General features: G+C 48.3%; 1 protein-coding gene across 2 annotated transcripts in view; it reads left to right on the forward strand.

Moving 5' to 3' along the window:
• The window catches only part of LOC146962116 (uncharacterized), a 108,112-nt gene that overhangs the window by 28,941 nt on the left and 64,798 nt on the right, over window positions 1-14,373 (forward strand). The window contains exon 1 of one of the 2 annotated variants that reach the window (XM_085770898.1): window positions 10,006-10,063. The exons of the other annotated variant lie outside the window; for it this stretch is intronic. The gene's annotated coding sequence lies outside the window, so the exon portion shown is untranslated. Of the gene's footprint in view, window positions 1-10,005; window positions 10,064-14,373 lie in introns of those variants that run through there. 2 annotated transcript variants of the gene reach the window in all.

Consider the following 14,373-nt stretch of genomic DNA (forward strand, 5'->3'; position numbering starts at 1 on the left):
TATGTCTGAACTTCCATTTCTGACCGTTTGGCTTAGACGGCACCATTCTCCACAAAATCGGATAATGTGTGTTGCCACAGTGCAAAGAGCAGAATTAAATCTTTACAAGTTGCTTCATCATCAGTTTGAGAAGTACTTTGTTCGGCTTGTCCCTCTCCACCCTTAGTTCGAATAGTGTTGCAAAGCCAGACTTATCTCCACAGTGGTGTGTCACTGCTGGATTATGGTCTGCCTGCATCTGTAATAATTCTGCTTTCTCTTGCATTTCTTTAAACCAATCACAATAAGCATCCCAGGAAGCTGCAAAACAACACTGGGTGGAAGATTTTAACATGGCACTGTCAGTAAAAGAAACGACTAACTTGCTGCAAAGAACAGATGCAAGTCAGATGTGTGATTGCATGATCAAAGTCTTGATTAGAACTTGACATTTTCAGTGCGTGGGTGTTCAGCTCAGAGGTTGTTGTTGTTGTTTCCTGTATCTGAGGTGTTTTTGAAAACACTATCAGTCACAGGAACTGGAATGAGAGGACAATGGCATTGGAAATAGGTGCCCACTGACAGGGTTACACCTACAGCCTACTGTATGCAATGAGTCAGACTAGGAGATGACAAGAGATTAAAGAGGAATCTCCATCCACTATTGACTCAACTTATCTTAACTTTAACTTTCAGTATTTTTGAGTAGCTGAAGCGAAACCTGCAGACTAGTACAGACAGCCCGACCCAACGCTGTGCTGCACGCATATGGCATGGACTGCACCACTCACCTGAAAACTATGCTGCTGTTTTTCCTCTAGCATTTCTGAAAGGGATACTGTAGTTCAACATTTTGGCAAATTCGCCTATTGCCATAATCCTTATAGTCATAGGGATAGGTTCATTATCTTTAATTATCGGTGCATGTTGTTTTGCGATCTACTGTATGAGGCAGAGACGCGAGCTCAGTGAACACAATTGAGGAAACGGTGCAGGTCCCCTGTCCTTCATCAAACTCATCAAATACACAATCCAATAACTCCACAACGCTCTCATGGGGAAGTTGTGACCTGCACATTCACCACGCTATGAAACAATCATGTATAATTATGTAACATTACGCCACATGAAGCAAATACTCTGAACTACTTGCACTTTTGAAATCACTCCGCCCCGCAGCCGTGTCTGGAATGTAGTTCCGGCTGCATTTGCCTCTAAAACAACTCTGTCTCGTAATGTTACATTATTATTTCATAGTGTGGTGAATGTGCAGGTCACAACTTCTCCACAAGAGCATTTTGGAGGTGTTGGATTGTGTATTTGATGAGTTTGAGGGACAGGGGACCTGTTACCGTTCACCTCCATTGTGTTCACTGAGCAGCTCGCGTCTCTGCCCCGCTGATCTGAAAACAACATGCACCGATAATTAAAGGTAACGAACCTACTCCTATGACTATAGGGATTATGGCAATAGGCGAACTTGCTAAAATGTAGAACTATCCCTTTAAGTTGCAGCAGCAGCTTCCTCTCACTCTCCTTTCCTCTCCTGGCTCCGTGGGCCCCTGCAGCGTTACAGAGCGTGACGCCTATGGCAGTCAAGGGAGTCGTACCTATGCTGCTCAATTAAATACAACTCTCAGAGTGGAGAACACTCATGGCCACACACACACACACACACACTCTGACGGGATGCTAACATTGATTCTACCATCACAAGACGTACACATACTGTATACAGGATACTCTGTAGGTGAACACACACTCATATGCCGATGGTGATGGATGGTCAAAGCCATAGACATAAACACGCTCCTTCACGTGGACACACAAACAGTTTGTGCTTGTGTTGGTGAAAGCCCACTGGATTTATCTGTTGGCGCTCTGAGGCTCAGCGTGTGTGGGATCCAAACACAGTAGAATTATGAGAGATTAGGTCAAAGGTCAAGGCCAGAAACACAATACAGTGTGTATTGCATGTGAGTGTGTTGGTGTATCGGAGGAGTGATGAAACGGTCTCGTCAGGGAGGGCGCTCTGCACGCATCATCAGGCGTGTGATGGAAGGTGTTCACGAGGAATTTAGATTAGCACTGAGAGAAAACAAATGAGAGGAGGGAGGGGGGAGAGGGGAGGAGGGGGGGGTGTAAGGTGACCTGAGAAACATCAATTCTTTTTCAGTTTCTGGTCCTGAGCAGTGGGAAGTTTGTGTTTAGCTTCTGACTGTTGGTGGTGAACAGCAGACACTACATTGGTCTGTCTCTACTGTAAATTAAAGCCAGGTAATACCTGAACCTGAGTCCGGACGGCTCCAGAATCCAGATTATACTCAAGTTCACATTACCTTGGGTCTCTCTGAAAAGCATGATGGGGTTAAATGTGTGTGTGACCTTTGAATTATTGCGAGACATTGCAAATGTTTGTTTATGAGTGGTGCATCTGGTTCTCTGTGTGTTTGGGTCTGGCTTTATAGTCTTGTGTTTATTTTCTTGATTTAATTCATGTTGAATGCCAGGATTGAGTAGGTTTTCCAGAGGTATTTCCAGATTGTTCTGAAGCTGCTGTTGATACTAAATTTAGTTGTAATAAAATTCTTGCAAGCTGTCTGTGCTCAATATTATTATTTTTTCTGCTTTTGTTCTCTTAGAAATTTCTGTTCGTCTGTTTGCTTTTGGGAGGGAAAAATGTCTTCAAATCTGTCCTGTCTCTCTTGAAAAACTTTGAAAAAGTTATCACCTAAAATCATAACAATGACATCACCTCTGTGCAGCAGCCAGTGATGAAAACCTTTCTATTATTTTGACCTCCGCACACCATTGTCGCAGTGCACACACAAAAGCTACAAGTGAATAAGGGTGAATTTTAGGCTCCATAAGAAATCCAGCAACAATACAAACACAGAAAGAGACATATTTTCATTACATGTTAAATATACATCCAAGACAAGTCATATGTGAATTCATGTTTGAAAAGATGGTGGGAATGTGTGAGAGAGAGACGGAGTCAGAGAGACCGTGACTCTTTTGGGTGAGTAGCGTTAATAACGCGTCACCAGAACCACCAGGTCATGACCTCTACTCACTCCCTTTTATTTCAATTTACAGGATCTGTGTGTGTGTGTGTGTGTGTGTGTGTGTGTGTGTGTGTGCGTGTGTGGACTGAGATGGAGTGTGAATGGTGTTTATTTGGTCATGGGTCTAAACCGGATGGAAAGGTGTGGTTAATAGCAGCAGAGGGAGATGATATCACGAACATACACACATGCATGTGTGACCATCAGTAGTACGGTCTTACTGGGAGACGAGCTCATGCTACATTAGTGTCCGAATGCCGTGTCCTTCCTGTAGTGGCCTAGTCGTGGGAACGGATCAGGATCATACGAGGCGGCTGACAGGAGACTTATTTCAATGATGCCTGTCAAGGCACTCTTGACTTTTTATTCTTTTTTGGCTTTTTGTTCCCTCTTGGGTTGTTCACTTCTTTGCCTGATGGAAGAGAAAACATTTGTTTATGTGATGGTGTTTTTGTCACCATCTAGCAGACAGGACACCTGTCTGTTACAGGAGGCTCCTCCTTTAGACCATCAGCGAAGATGTGTCTTTCCATGGCGTAGAAACAAGTGTTGGCACCAGCCCCGCTAACAGCAAGACCTTGTCTGCCTGGCTGGATGCCTTGCTTTTATTGGCCACGTGGACAGTCACCACAGCACGCAAAGGTCAAAGTTCAGCTACATCTACAGATGGATGGATGGATGGATGGATGGTGTGCTGCAGCAAACTGTTGTGGTGCAACCGATTAGAAATAGCATCTAGTCTGAAAGCCCCATTAGTCTGTTGGTGTGATTCTGATGATGGTGTTTGATACTAGAGCTGTACTAAATGTCACAATTAACTATAAATGAAGCACTGTGCTGCTGCAGGGATTCCCTGTTCTACAAATCATATTCTCTAGAGACATAACAGGATGGAATCTAAAAAAACACATCATCGTTTGTGAACGCTCTCTCTCTGCAGGAGTGGTCTGTGGCTTGACAAAAGCTTTAGTCTCAACCTTACTTATTCCAATCTTAGTTTGATTGTACAGGTATGGTGTTGTTTCTGCGGGGCAAATATGCCTGACGCGCCTCCTACAGCGCCTTGGGTCAGCTGCAGGGTCATCAGCCGGGGACCACCGCTCATTGGAGTTTCGCTCTCTTTAACCCCGGAACGCCTCCTGGTGGCGGAGCGGTGGCAGGGACGTCTCCCTGCCACCCCCTGCAGCTGACCCATCTCATTGCCTTGACCCCCAGTTCTTATCCCTCCTCCTCAGCCACAGCCAGAAGCTTCCTTTCTCAGCTTCCTCGGCGAGGGCCTTGGTTTCCCTTCTGAGCTTAGCTCCCGTCGTTCCCACATCTCGCAGCAGCCTTGTTGTTGATGTGCTGACGTAGCCCCGACAGCCTACTTCCACCGGGTAGATGGTGGCAGACCAGCCTGCCTCTCTGCACTCGGCGGCCAGGTCTGCATACTTGGCTGCTTTCCTCTCATAGGCGGCCTGGATTCCCTCCTCCCAGGGGATGGTGAGCTCTATGAGCATCACAGCCTTGGTAGCAGCAGACCACAGCACGATGTCTGGCCGGAGTGTCGTGGTGGTGATCTCCCGGGGGAACTGCAGCTGTCTCCCGATGTCGGCCCTCATGCTCCAGTCCCTTGCCTGAGACAGGACGCTCCGGGGGCCTCGTCGGCTGGTGTCTCCACTGCTCTCCCCTGGCCTCACGAACCTGACCGGAAGCCTTTTGGCTGTGGGCTGGTTGTTGGCATCTTGTCTGCAGCTCTCTAGGACTTCGGCCAGCTTCGTCAGCACTTGGTCATGCCGCCATCTGTAGCGCCCTTGCGTCAGTGCGGCCTTGCAACCCGACAGCAAGTGCTGTAGGCTGGCGTTGGGTGCGCTGCAGAGGGGACAGCTCTCCTCCTTGCCAAACCACTGGTGGAGGTTTCTGGGGCATGGGAGGGTGTCGTAGGTTGCCCTGAGCAGAAAGCTGATTCTGGCTTGTGGCATCTTCCACAGGTCGGCCCAGCTGAGGGGTCTCTTGATGGTGCCTTCCCAAGTGGTCCACCTTCCCTGGCGACCTTGTGACACGGCTTTGATGGTATACTGCTCCTGGTTCGCCCTTGACACCTCTTCCACAGCCATGGCTTTCCTTTCCCTCTTCGTAGCCTTGGACCAGAGACGCGGGGCATCTCCCCATCCCAGCCCCGCTCTCCCTACTTGCGTCCTGCCCACTATCTCCTGGTGTTGGAGCCTGCCAATGGCCCTGGCAACCTCTGGGCCTGCTTGCCACTTCCGACCTGTTCGGGTGGGGACAAGTGCATTCCTCACAGCAGGATCCGAGGATTCCTTCAACTCGAGAACCAACCTGGCCTTCTCCTGCTTGTATCCCAGGGTGATGGACTGGATGGGCAACTGCAGTGATGTTGCGCCAAACAAGCCTGTGTCGGAGAAGCCTCGCGGTAGCCCTAGCCACTTCCGAATGTAGGAGTTGGCCAGCCTGTCCAAACCGTTGACTGTGGAGGATGGAACCTCGCACATCTTCAGCGGCCACATGACCCTCTGGTACAATGTGAAGTTGTAGCACCACAGCTTGTACTTTCCGGGGAGCTGGCTCTTGTTGATGCTCGCCAGGCCTTCCGAGAGTTGCTTCCGTGCTGCCTTGCCTGCATGCCTGTCCGACAGATCTGCATTGTACTGCCTCCCTAGGCTCTGGATGGAATGGTTGGCCAGCAGGGGGATTGACTCGCCTCCTGCGACGAAGATGGTATTGTCGTTCCTGTTGCCTTTACGCAGAGAGAGGCTTCTTGACTTGGATGGTTTTATTTTCATCCTTGCCCATGTCACCAGCTCATCCAGCCTCTTCAGGCACCTTCTTGTGCATGGGGCTGTCTGCAGCACCACGGTGACATCATCCATGTAGCTTCGGAGTGGCGGAAGCCTCTGTCCTGACTGCAGCCTGATTCCTCCTACGGTCTGACGGGCTCCGCGGAGGATGATTTCAAACGCTGCAACAAACAGGACTGGGGAGATGGAACACCCCATGGCAATGCCAACTTCCAGACGCTGCCATCCTGTCGTAAAATCCTGCAGGCTGAAGCACATCTGGAAGTCCCTGAAGTAGCTGGTTACCAGGTTGTTGATGGACTCAGGGACGTGGAAGAACTCCAATGCAAACTGGATGAGCTTGTGAGGGACCGATCCATACGCATTGGCGAGGTCAAGCCACACCACATGAAGGTCGCTCTTTTCCTGCTTGGCCCTCTGGATCTGCCCCCAAATCATAGAAGAATGTTCCACGCATCCTGGGAAACCTGGCACTCCGGCTTTTTGGCAGCTGGTGTCGATATAGCCGTTCTCAGTGAGGTAAGTTGTTAGTCTCCTGGCCATGACTCCAAAGAAGACCTTTCCCTCGACGTTTAGCAGTGCAATGCTCCTGAACTGCTCAATGTTGCGGGACTCCTGTTCCTTCGGAATAAACACCGCCACAGCTCGTTGCCACTCCGATGGTATGAGTTGGTTCTTCCATGCTGTGCTCATGAGTTTCCACAGGCATTTCAGCACTTGGGGGCAGTTCTTGTAAAGCTTGTAGGGGATTCCGTTCGGCCCAGGAGCTGATGCTGACCTCGCTTTCTTGACGACTGCTCTTACCTCGCTCAGCCGGGAGGGGAGCTGTCGAACTGTGTGGTTGGAGGAGGTGGAGGGGGGACGTATCCCGGCGATCCTAAGGGAACGTTCCTCTTTGGGTCGCTGTACTTACCCCTGATGTGCTGCTCAATCTCCTCCTTGGTGGCTTCCAACCTCCCGCTTCTCTTCTCCTCCAGAAGTTGACGGGCATGCTTGAAGGGATTCCTCATGAAGCTAGCTCTTTCTTTCTCCTTTCTTTTCCTGCGTTTTCGAATACGCTCCGCTCTTCGCATGCAGGCCAGCTTACCTCTCACTTCATTCCACAGCGCCTTCAGGCCTTGCCTTTCTTCCTCTGGTGCTTTTCTCCATCTCCTGCGGAGCTGGCGCCGATTCTGCACCAGGGCATCTATCTCGGCCTCCCTCCTCCCCTTCCTCGGAGGGGCGTTGTGCTGCTTCTTCGTGAGTGTTCCAAATCTCGCTTTGCACTCTTCGTACAGAATATCTCCAAGAAGGTTGAGTTTCTTGTCCACTCTGCCGCGTAGCGAGTGCTCAAGCACGAGACTGAGGTCTGAGTCCAGCTTCTGCCATGTTGTTACCTCGCTTGCTTTAGGCCACTTGATGGTGCTCCTTCTTCCTGGCTCCCTCTTCTCTGTTTGCTGGGTGGCTGGGGGGGCTGAAAGGTCTCACTTCTGCCTGCTCACATGCCAGGGGGGCACTGCTTGTCACAGGGGGCTCTTCCTCCTCCTTCTCCACACCATCAACAACGTTAGGACCCTCGGCTCTGTGGTTCTCTCCCCGGCTGGGGGTCCTGCTTGTCTTACCTGCCGGAGCAGTGCAAGGATGTTGAATGCCTTTCTTCTCACTCTCCTTCTTCTTTCGCCCCTGATGGATCCGCAGGCCCCTGTATGTGGTCACTTTCCCCCACCCACACCTGCACAATCTGAAGGTCTTCATCTCGTTGTCTATGTCCGTTCCGTTCGTTTCCGTGTAGTCAGTCCTGTTGGGCCCATCTTCCATCCCGCCTCTCGGAGGGCCCTCGGGTTGTTTCTTCTTATTCGTTTTCGTAGTTAAGGTTGGGTGTCTCCTGGTTAGGAGTCTAGTGGGTTGGGTAACTAGCCGCCCACTCCCGGTACAGACTTTCCTGCTGTCATCCAGACTTTCCTGGAAGTCCTCCAGTCTTTCCTGGATGTCACCTGCCCTTTCTCAGGTGTCACTGGTTGCCCAGAAATCAGTTTGATTGTACAGGTATGGTGTTGTTTCTGCGGGGCAAATATGCCTGACGCGCCTCCTACAGCGCCTTGGGTCAGCTGCAGGGTCATCAGCCGGGGACCACCGCTCATTGGAGTTTCGCTCTCTTTAACCCCGGAACGCCTCCTGGTGGCGGAGCGGTGGCAGGGACGTCTCCCTGCCACCCCCTGCAGCTGACCCATCTCATTGCCTTGACCCCCAGTTCTTATCCCTCCTCCTCAGCCACAGCCAGAAGCTTCCTTTCTCAGCTTCCTCGGCGAGGGCCTTGGTTTCCCTTCTGAGCTTAGCTCCCGTCGTTCCCACATCTCGCAGCAGCCTTGTTGTTGATGTGCTGACGTAGCCCCGACAGCCTACTTCCACCGGGTAGATGGTGGCAGACCAGCCTGCCTCTCTGCACTCGGCGCAGGTCTGCATACTTGGCTGCTTTCCTCTCATAGGCGGCCTGGATTCCCTCCTCCCAGGGGATGGTGAGCTCTATGAGCATCACAGCCTTGGTAGCAGCAGACCACAGCACGATGTCTGGCCGGAGTGTCGTGGTGGTGATCTCCCGGGGGAACTGCAGCTGTCTCCCGATGTCGGCCCTCATGCTCCAGTCCCTTGCCTGAGACAGGACGCTCCGGGGGCCTCGTCGGCTGGTGTCTCCACTGCTCTCCCCTGGCCTCACGAACCTGACCGGAAGCCTTTTGGCTGTGGGCTGGTTGTTGGCATCTTGTCTGCAGCTCTCTAGGACTTCGGCCAGCTTCGTCAGCACTTGGTCATGCCGCCATCTGTAGCGCCCTTGCGTCAGTGCGGCCTTGCAACCCGACAGCAAGTGCTGTAGGCTGGCGTTGGGTGCGCTGCAGAGGGGACAGCTCTCCTCCTTGCCAAACCACTGGTGGAGGTTTCTGGGGCATGGGAGGGTGTCGTAGGTTGCCCTGAGCAGAAAGCTGATTCTGGCTTGTGGCATCTTCCACAGGTCGGCCCAGCTGAGGGGTCTCTTGATGGTGCCTTCCCAAGTGGTCCACCTTCCCTGGCGACCTTGTGACACGGCTTTGATGGTATACTGCTCCTGGTTCGCCCTTGACACCTCTTCCACAGCCATGGCTTTCCTTTCCCTCTTCGTAGCCTTGGACCAGAGACGCGGGGCATCTCCCCATCCCAGCCCCGCTCTCCCTACTTGCGTCCTGCCCACTATCTCCTGGTGTTGGAGCCTGCCAATGGCCCTGGCAACCTCTGGGCCTGCTTGCCACTTCCGACCTGTTCGGGTGGGGACAAGTGCATTCCTCACAGCAGGATCCGAGGATTCCTTCAACTCGAGAACCAACCTGGCCTTCTCCTGCTTGTATCCCAGGGTGATGGACTGGATGGGCAACTGCAGTGATGTTGCGCCAAACAAGCCTGTGTCGGAGAAGCCTCGCGGTAGCCCTAGCCACTTCCGAATGTAGGAGTTGGCCAGCCTGTCCAAACCGTTGACTGTGGAGGATGGAACCTCGCACATCTTCAGCGGCCACATGACCCTCTGGTGGGTTAAAACAGATTAATCCAAGAAATTTAGAAAAATCCTTTTGGCAGTTGCTAAGAAATGTATAGCAATAAAGTAGAAATCTGACACCCCTTAAAATGTGGCTTGGTGAAATCTATAGCTGCGTGCCCCTAGAGAAAATAACTTATTGGATACAGAAAAGAAGTAAGACCTTTTACAAAATATGGCAACCATTTTTTATTATGGGAAATCTACCAGCACACCAGGTAGACTAATATTTTTGGAGCTTGACTTGGTATAAACTATGAATAGTGAGGCTACCCCATGTCTCTCTCAGTATCTTCGATTATATAATGTACTGTTTTTTTGTTTGTTTGTTTTTTATTTATGTTTCTGTATTTCTTTATTTATTTTTCATTTCATTTTTACTTTGCCACCTTGTGGACATTGAATTTTCCCCTGATTTGATTATGTTGTGTCAGTTTGTAACTGTATCTTTTTTCTTTAAAAAAAAAAAAATCAAATATTCAAAAACAAAACAAAACAAAAAAAACAGCTTCAGCCTCATTGTCGCTATCAGAAAATGAAAAGACAGGCTGGCATGGACCAGGGCCAGGAATATTTGATAGAAACAGGAATTAATACTGGCTATGCTTTCCATCACAGGAGACGGCTCATTGGGATTAAAGGAAGTTTGATGTTGCATTCAGGACGTTTGTTCTCGACCGGTGAGTAAACAGCTCTTACTGCTAATGTAGGAATAAGAAATCTTAAAAACAGTGTTAAATGTCTCACTGTTTTATCAACCAATGTGTGTGTGTGTATGTATAAGTATATGGGTGTCGGCTGAAAAGCCTAAACTTTTGGTCAATGTAAACTTTCTTGTAAAGTTTGGTTTCTGGTTTAACACAATAAATGCAGCTTTCATGTAGTATAACTGAACAAAAGCTGTTCTTCTGACCTGACAGTTACCTCTGCTGCCCAGATGACACATACATCCCCTATTATAACAGAGAGGTAGTGGCAGCAGTTTAATATGCCCTGATCGTAACACAACTGGCATCGCAGACAGCCTCGACTATAAACAAACACACAAACACGGGCCGCATACGTGTCCAAACAGAGCACAAGCAGAAACCAACAGTGACCAGTGGTTACAGATGAAACAGATGAAGCTTCCTCTACCAGCCGCTCTCATCTATCCCCCCCCTGCCTCCGTGAAGATCCCGACTGGGATAGTCTCGCCTCACTGCAGGTGTAAGTGTAAGCTCGGGTGTGACCGAGGGGAAGCCGGGGAGAGGCTGAGAGAGAGACCTAGAGAGCCGAGCCGACCAAAGTGGAGAAAGAGAGAGAGATGTGTGAGCAGATTAGACCTGCCCTTGGCGCCTGTCTGTGGTTCCACTGAACTGATGTGTCACCCGGATCCTGAGGGTGCTGACAGCAGCGCTGGGGAAAAGAGGTTGTTGATGCTACTTGCAGCTATTTTGCTCCTTTTATGATCCGGGAAGCTTTGTCTGTGTTTTGTCCTCACAGGAACAGATAGAGAAAGTGCAGCTTGGTCTTCACACTAAGAGTGGACATTTTCTTCACTCTATATCACCATAAGACACAGTGTGGATCCATGCCTGGTGTTAGCATCAATACAGCATTCAGACTTCTGTACCATTCATTCATTCAACTTTTATTTTAAAGGAGACATTATGCCCCTTTTCCACAAATTAAAATAGTTCCCAGGTGTCTTAAAGACATGTCTGTGACATGCTTTGGTCAAAATACCCCAAGGATCAAACATCACAGCTCTTTTCATCCTCTCAAAACAGCCCTGTTCAGAACGGCTGGAATTCTCACATTTTAGGGGCCGAAAGGCAAACCAAAGACCCAAAGAGCCTTCAAAAAGTGATTTTTTGATAATATGTCCCATTTTACTGTGGAATACATTGAGATAGAACCCTCATGATTTCCAAAGATACCAAACGAAGCCATCATGCTGAGTTATGAATCAAATAGCACAAACAGAATCGTCACCTGCTGTTATCCTTAGATGTGAAGAAGTCCCACTCAAGTGTGATAAAACTGAACAAGTGAGCATCTCTGCTAAGACGCTAAAAAATCCTGATTACATAGGAAAACTATGAATGTATGTGATGCTGATATTCCAACTATATGGAAGAGTCTAATAGGATGCTGAGAAGCCCGTGGATGGAATCTCATTTTGTCAATAAATTAAGAATCATTGCAATTGCCTTGAGGTACATCGTTTTATACAGAGCAGTGCAGGAGGACAGCACAGACTTGTCTTCTGTCCAAATGACCCTAACTGTGATAAAGACATGGAGGGACGATGGAGACGGAGGACACAGTGACTGTCTCTGGTCTCTGTGCTGATTGTTACACCATGTTAATGTCTTGATTCCTCTTCAGCTGACAGCTCTGAGATGTGATGCCGTGTTGGGACTTTGTCTGTGTGCGTAAATGGTTTGAGTGACAGATGTGACAGTATCTGGAGAACTCCTGTGTCAACATTCCCAAACTGCCCCTACCCCCCCCCCCCATGTGTGTCAACCCCTTTCCTCTCATCAGGCATGGCAAATGTGCATGTGAATGTGCAAGTGTAAAGGTGTATGTGTGCAGAGTCTGTGTGCGTTCCTAAGTGACACACATGGTTTTCCCATATCTGTTTTACAGCCTTTTGCTGTATAACCCTGACCAGTGTCTAACCATCTGTCCTGCTCTCTGGATGCTTGTAATAACTAGTTACCCCCCTCGCTGCCCTCCCCCACCTCAGACCCTCCCCCCTGTCCTCACAAGTGATCCCTAAAGAAACTTAGTTCAGCCACAGGACGACAAAATTCATCAGCAGAAATGTGTAAGAAAGGACTTTTTGATGGACAGGTTGTGTGACTGAGGTGAGGCTGAGTATCAGACACTCACACACACACGTGTTTGGAGGCAGTTTTTCACTTCATTCACGCCTTCACACACCTGCGTGGCAGACACAGATACACAAACACACAGATACACACTGTATACTACACTATGTACTGTATGCTCTCCATACAGTAACACAGAGAGGCATTCACAACCACGCAGTTTTCAAATGACACAGTTGGGAGAAACTGCAGCTGTTGGGAGGTACCTTAGTCTCTGAAGAGATAAAGAACGTACATACACACAAACACACATCACACATACTGTACACACACACACACACACACGCATGAACTTGCAACATTTCAAAGCGGGCAAGCCTCCACAGCAGAACATAGGAAACATTGTCCTTTGAACAACAGCTTCAGTGTGAAGTGTAAACCGGTTATTAGCTTAATTTAATGGTAATACATAATACTAATACTAATTTATATAACACTGATTTAACTGAATGCTGCAGCACCAGCTCTAAAGACACGCACACACACACAGGAGCAGTAGAGGTGTGAACAGGATGGGAGTTAGCATATGTCACGTAAATCTATAGATAAACGCAGTAACTTAAGATGACTGTGTAAAAAGTCTGAATATTGGTGCTATTTACTACAGCCTATTAAAAATCATAGCATGGAGAGGTGTTGCGTGGTGACCTCCTAAATAGAGTATCTGGTTCCGTGCAACTGTTTGGTAGCTGGGTGTCGTGTTGCATCGTCTGAACCCTGCCCAGGATACTTAACATACTGTACTGTATGTGTTTGCGTGTGGCTGTGATTCTAAACAGCTGTGTGTATCTTTACATATGAATGTGTGTTATTCTGAGGCGAAGCGTCACCGGGTGTGAGGAGCAATTTGAAACGGGGACATCTGAAACTTTGCTCAGGATGTTAACAGGCTTAGTGGATCTTTGTGAAGCAAACCTGATGACAAAGTTTACGGCGTGTGCCAACAAGCTGTTGTGGCTTCAAAAGCCAGTTGTTTTAGCAATTCAGAGAAATTTCACAGGTGTAATCCAATTCTGTGGTTCATTAATCTGGATGCTGTGAACTGTCTGGTTAAGTCATCTGCAGGTGCACCAAGGCGCCATGGAATGTATGTTCTAAACTACAAATTAAGTGTGAGAGATGTGAAGTTGTCGAATCAATGTTGAGACAATTTAAAGGGATAGTTCAACATTTTGGCAAATTTGCATAATCCTTATAGTCATAGCAGTAGGTTCGTTACCTTTATTTGATGGTGCAAGCTATTTTTAGAACGGCGGAGCAGAGCGGCGAGCTGCAGAGCTACGCTACGGAGGCTCATGTGATTTCTTGGTTTCCCTCATCAAACTCATCAAATACACAATCCAACAACTCCAAAACGCTCTCGTGGACAAGTTGTGACGAACATTTACCACGCTAAGAGATAATAATGGAACATTACGAGACAGAGTTGTTTTTGAGGCAAATACAGGGACTGCTTGCAAAAAAAATTGCCTTCGACGGGAACTCACATCAGTGGTTTTGCATGAATTTACCTTCGAAAACAACTCTGTAGGTAACAAACCTACTCCTAAAACTATAGGGATTATGGCAATGAGCCAATTTGGCAAAATGTTGAACTATCCCTTTAAGAATGTTATAATGGCTCTTTATCAGGTAGGTCTTAACCATTAGGACACCATTAGGGTCACTCACTAAATATTAAGTCACATTTTATTTGTTTACTTTTTTTACCCACAGGTATCCAGTGGAAGCTGACTGCTCATACTAGTCTGCATATGCATGTGGCTCGTTTCCGCATTTCAGTGTTGATGTTTTTATCGGTTCCAAACTCCTGTGGAAATCCAACCTCTACTTCCTCTCTGAAAACCCCACAGTCAAAATACACTTGTTTAGGCTTCAAAGGGGATTACACAGGGGTTTGCCGGGTCCAGAGGAGTGTTAGCGGACGGGTCAAGGTGGAGGGTGTCTGCAAAACTTTGCAGAAGAGGAAGTTAAGAAGCAAGATTTAGAAGGTGGGATTGGTTTTGGATATGAAAATGGCTTTTGCAGGTTTAGGAGTAAAGAAAAAAAGAGCTCTCAGAAAAATCTCAGTCTTTGCCGTTTTGTATTTGAGAAGGAAAGTGAAAACA

Source organism: Trachurus japonicus, chromosome 24, assembly GCF_045865225.1.
Source record: "Trachurus japonicus isolate A0001 chromosome 24, Traja_1.0".
NCBI lineage: Eukaryota > Metazoa > Chordata > Actinopteri > Carangiformes > Carangidae > Trachurus > Trachurus japonicus.